The sequence below is a fragment of the Papaver somniferum genome, chromosome 4 (genome assembly GCF_003573695.1).
Source record: "Papaver somniferum cultivar HN1 chromosome 4, ASM357369v1, whole genome shotgun sequence".
Classification (NCBI taxonomy): Eukaryota; Viridiplantae; Streptophyta; class Magnoliopsida; order Ranunculales; family Papaveraceae; genus Papaver; species Papaver somniferum.
In genome coordinates this window covers 81274668-81280581 of record NC_039361.1, presented here as the reverse complement: position 1 = coordinate 81280581, position 5914 = coordinate 81274668, and the positions used below count along the sequence as shown (strand labels likewise).

General features: G+C 35.4%; 1 long non-coding RNA gene across 1 annotated transcript; it reads right to left on the bottom strand.

Moving 5' to 3' along the window:
* Positions 1–1941: 1941 nt before the first annotated feature.
* Positions 1942–5438, bottom strand: LOC113276018. The gene is made up of 3 exons (XR_003323864.1): positions 5060–5438; positions 4760–4827; positions 1942–4651 (listed from the first exon to the last, which is right to left on the bottom strand). It is a non-coding gene; the product is annotated as an uncharacterized LOC113276018 (long non-coding RNA).
* Between the last annotated feature and the right edge of the window lie 476 nt (positions 5439–5914).

Below are 5914 nucleotides of genomic sequence, written 5' to 3'. Positions count from 1 at the left end.
GTTCTGCGACAACATTTAGTTTGATTTTTTAGTCATACATTACCGTATCTTGATATATCATTGAAATGAAACTGATAAATGAAAATTGTTGCTATGTTTCATTTGAAGCAACATCCGCATGGAAAGGGATAATTAATGTTGGTGCCGCTCAGCCTAACGGGCTGTCTCTTAGCTTGTATAAATGATCCTACGTAGAGTAATTCTGGCAAATCATTTCGAATTCACACCCATAGCATTTTCGTGAGCCAGAGCGTTGAACCATCGATGACAATATGTATGGAATGAGGTATGGTCCGAAGTCATGCATGCAAACTACTCTGTTTCACAAGTTTGTATTGATTACGGACCAGGCTTCATTCCTCGCATATGTTCGTCGTAATTGAATCATCAATGCAAAACCCGAGGCAAACTCGGTAGATCATGTATGTACTCATCATGCTTCTACTTCATGAAAATGCTTTTAATTTCATATAAAACTGATAGATTACTGTCGAAGCAGCATCGACACGCATGCAAACACCCCATATTACATACGTACTTGTGTTTTTACAACAGGTTACTTAGATTTTCATCAAGATATCCTAAAAGATACATATATATGATCAGACTAGTTTAGTTAAGCATAAAATTATAAATATAAGCGTTTCGAAGGGTCGCTGCGCTGCCGCACATACGTATTTAACCAACTCCCTCTAACGTCGATAGCTCAACCTAGATGCTTCTCATTTTGGTGGTTCGGTTTCGGCAACTGGCGCAGTACTAGCTTCTTGGATCAATTTTAAGATTTCATCTCTTTTAATAGCTAAAGCTTGCATTTTGGTTTCAAGCTTTTCAAGTTTTATTTTAAGTTTTGTCGGGTCCTTCTTATCTTCGGGGTTCTTCTTCTTCTTTTTCTCTTTCCCATCACCACCTTCTTCTTCTTCATGGCCTTCACCAGAATTCTTCTCCTTGTCCTTCTTACTCTTCTTCTTTTTATCTTTTGTTTTCTCTTCATCTTTCTCATGCTCATCATTCTTTGAGTGATTTCCCTCTTGCTTTTCTGCTGAATTGTCATGCTTCTCCTCTTTCTCTCCCATTTGAGGATATGATGATTATCAAAACAATATGTGGATGTTAATTCTTGGATTCAACTGAAGAATTTTGGTGATTGACGAGCGTTGTGCGATTTAGGATTCTAAGACGGCCTATGAGGTTAATTTATAATGAATAACTGAATTAATGAACCCATAAACTTGCTCTTTTCTAACCATAGACATAATTAGCATTAAATTTGTTCATTTATAGTTAAAATCACTCCAATGGTGAAGGACAATGTCTTCTATGAATCTACGGTGAAACTAAGGGAGAAACTTACAAATTTTCATGCTAAACCACAAGTTTCTTTTTCCACTTCTTGACTCGTGCAATGCACGATGAGATTGCATGAAAAATAGTGTAAGAAATTACTGTAAATAAAGTTTTTTCCTTTTTCAATTATTTATGCACTTTAGTCGTTAGCCATAACCGGTCGTTAATTAGAATACTACATTTCCTTTTTAATTATCATGTATTAAAATGTTGTAGTTGTTACGTTGTATTTTGACTTATTACTACGGCACGGGGTATGGTTTGTTCTTGCTGTTTCCGAAGTTTTAGGTTTTTAGACGTTGTTTTCCCCATAGTGAGGACCTCGCAGTCGAGTTGTGCTTCCTTGGTTCTTACTTTGCCATGTAGGATTTACCGTCACACAACGATGTTGCTTTCTTATTTCTACTTGGTGAAGAAAATGAAGTTTATACTTTGTGTTTGAACTTTTTAGTCTCTAATAAGTTCATTTCTGGGATCGTTGATCTTGGAAGACTTTATTATTGTAATTTAATAAGATTGCAAAACATCCCTCCAAAATCTCAACACCAACATATATGCTCATTGTTAATAAACGTGATCCTAAAAGAAATCATATCAGTACTGCATGATGTAATATATTATAGAGAACTTAATGTGCAACAGCAATATATACTATAAGCCTCTTGCACCACCAATAGGTAGTTGATTCCCCGAAATTATCCATGTCCCGAAACGTATTGATTGCTAGAAGCAATGGCTGTCAACAGAGTAGTTATCAGTAACATGTGACTCCCATTATAACTTTTTTAATCTTTGTAATGGAGTAGTCGTAAAGATCGCTGGAAGCCATGGCAGGTTGTCCAGAGCAGCGACCTCTGGATAATATAGGACTCAAGTTGTAATGGTGATGAGCATCCCAACTCACATGTAAATATAAAAAAAACATCTCTTTAGTATTAGAACACAGATAAACAGATATATGGCCACCATTTCCGACTGAGCAAGCGTCCCAAAATTCAAGTTTTTACATTCTAGAATTACAATGTATGCAAATAATCTATCACAACATATGAATCAACCATCGAATCTAAAGTTGCAAAATATTTATAAAAAAAAATGACAATGCTTAATTCGTAAGTGGTATGACCCCGGGCATAATTTGTTTAGTACATATGCCTGCCTTATGGTGGGTTGGAAACTTGATTGTACGTTGTTCAGATGCTTTAGTTGCAAGATGTAGTTTTGTTATAGCCTTTGAATGGTTTTATATGCAAATTATGAAAGTTGAATTAGCAACAACTGCAGGCTGGATGACAAACTGGCTGGCTGGAACCGACCCAGTATGGCTGTTAAATTTTATAAGTCACGCCGCATGCTAAGAGTCTATGAATTGTCATTCAGATAAAAATCTAATAACCGAAGCTCTACCTGATTAAAGATTCTACCGAGTAATTAAGGGTTCCACCGAGCCAAACCTTTACATAAAATTAGCCAAATTTGTAAGAAATGCAAGGTAGCAGACCAAGTTGATTGATAGCCTAAAATTCACAACAAATTAACCATAGTACACTGAAATATGATAAAAGGTTCATCCACTTGCAAGTGGCGATGCAGCAGTATATTAGAGGTATGTGGATCATTCTCCAAAAGTTGACCCATCCAAATACATCTAGAAATGCGGCAATATACATGTCAAAGTTGAGCACTTAGTATGCAGGTGTCATACTATATACTTGCTCTATTCTATTTGAGACGGGAGCGATTGCACTGTAAACATGAACTGCAAATGCTCACAATTTCGTGTTTCTACCAAGCCCGCCCGTATAGTGAGATTTTTCTGAACCTAGGTCACGGTACTGTAAATTTATAGTTGTTTATATATTTTATCATTTTTTGAGATGTAATCCATGCCTTCATTAACATTATGCTCAAAGGAATTTTTATCCGCTGATACCACAGACGTTAGATTTTTGCCTTTGTTTTATCCGCAATATAATTACATGTGGTGGTAGATATGCCTCTTCTACTCTTTAATACAACTTCTCTTATGATAAAAAAAAATAGTAAACTTATTACATGATAATGACTTAGAGTTGAAAATTGAAAGTCATCTACTTACGGGTAACTGGAGAAAAATACAGAGTAAAAGGATAAACACCTGAACACTACTAATCTTTGTTTCTCACTGCCCCTAACCAAACCTGAAACCACCATATACATTTTATAATGCTAACAATATCTTATATTTCGTCTCTTCCATAACTATGAAAGAGAGTCATGTCTGCATGATTTATAAAGGGGATACCAGTTCTACTAAGTGTTGATACCGTTTCATATAGGACAAAACTATGAAAGATCTCACCGATCCTGGCCGTTGAATCGATGAAATGGTATCAACACTTAGTAGGACTGGTATCTCCCTTTATAAATCGTGCATTTCTGAACTAAATTATTAAATGGTGAAGTACTATAAAAATTTCTACCTAGGCAATTTATTTTTTATCACTTCTCCAATCTAGTCATGTTGGAGTTATTCATTAGTCCTTTCTAGTGACACTGGAATATTTCCAGGCTTGTCAGTCCAAGATCCTAAGATACGTACCCGCACCATTAAAGGGGAAATAATTGATTACAGCATACCTTAGCCAGACATAGATCTGAAAGATATAGTCTCCACTGCAATCTTCCCAAGTATCCTCTAGAAGAAATAACAATTAAGTTAAAGAATATCCAATGCCCAAAAGCATATATATATTTATCAATGCTCAGTTGGCTGAATATACAGGATAATCAAACCTGTAGGCTGTTATTGGATTAAATGGCAGCTAATTTCTGCAATAATAGTGTAAAAAAACGTATAATACATTCCCACTCTCCCGGGAGCATTTGTATTTTTGGGCACTTGACATCACATTCCAAATAGTGGCCACCACTTACACGACTTTGAACCGCTGGCATAAAGTACTCATATGAAGTTATAGCATTTTTTAGTTAAGTACATATATCTTAGTTAAAGTAATAACATCAATTAACCTGGTGATAGGATGTCAAAGCCATTGTAAAAACCACAATGCCATTACTACCACACATTGTTGAGAGTTAACATTGGGACAACTGTTTTCCCTTGTTAAACTGGGCAAAGTCTTGGATAAGATAATTTGCCCAGTCAAATCATTGCATCATATTTAATCAAGCAAAAGTTAGCAAGACATTAAAATACTTAGAAAGTTTTAAGGTGTTTCACCATAACCGAAATAGTGACATAATTTTATTCAAGCTCCAAACAATCTTTTCCTTCAACATTTTTAGATCCTTGCACCTCAGCCTGCCACAGATTTGACATACATATTAGGTTTACACAATTTCTCTCCTTTATAAGGAAGAATTCAGCCAATTATACCTAAAAAAATATTAAGAATTTTAAAAGATTTACCTCTCATTCCAAAATAAGATAATCTCCATCCCCAATTTCTCCATCTCAAAAAATATATTCACCTTATCCTACAGAATTTCAAAACACAATTCAACACCAAAAAACAAAGTATGAAAATCAAAAGAAAAGTTTGAAACAACTATAGTTTTGAAACGTGCGACTTGAGCAATCTTATCCAGAGATGAACTTGTAGAAAATTCTGAAATTAAACTGAATCTTTTTTTTTTCATGCTCAATCCAATCAACCTAATGCTTATTCACACGTTGGAGTGACGTTAATAAATAACCTAGAAAATTTACCTGCAGGAACATCAATTTTCTTTTTTTGCTAAATCCACCATGAGAAGTTCACTCCGCGATGGAAATTTTTTGCGCTCCAGCATCCTTACATAAATTTATTAAAAACAAAAAAAACGAACCAACGGAAAACCTACAAAAACAAAAAAACTATGAAAAGAAAAACAGTAGATCAGAAAGAATCACCATTTAGGGTTTATCAAAATTGAGCCAATGTTGTTTTACATAAAAAGAGATGTTGATACTGCTTATTGATAATGATGCCTGATTCCCCAAATTTGACGTTTCAAACGGAAGGTGAACTACCATTTGCGGGAGAACAGCTTGACGTTTACAGAGACGTTTCACTGACTATAAGAGAAACGGCTTGACGTTGATTGTGGGAGGAACTCGGCATTAAGTGAGATTAGGGCTAGTGCGCGACGGAGATAGGAGGAGAGTAGAAATTCAAAATACGTGGATGAATTAGGACCATTCCTTATGGTCCAAAATGTAGATCTCCGTCCAACTAAAAAAACACACTTGTGAATATGTGGATGAATCAGGACCATCCTTTATGTCCGAACTATAGGTGGCCGTTCATATAGGAAAACACCATTGTCCCTTATAATATAGATTACCGGCTGGATTGGACATACCCAGATTAATAGGGTATACATAATCTTAAGTGAACTTAACTTGGTTAAAAAATGTTAGGGATGTCCAACCCGGGTAAATTTACCTAAATATTGTCACCAAATTCTTTTTGTTACCAACCTAACAACCACTACTTCTAATCTTCAGTCGTTCTCTTCTCCTTCTCTATCATTTCATTTATCTTGTTAGAATATGGGCATCCAACTCAAAACCAATTGGCAA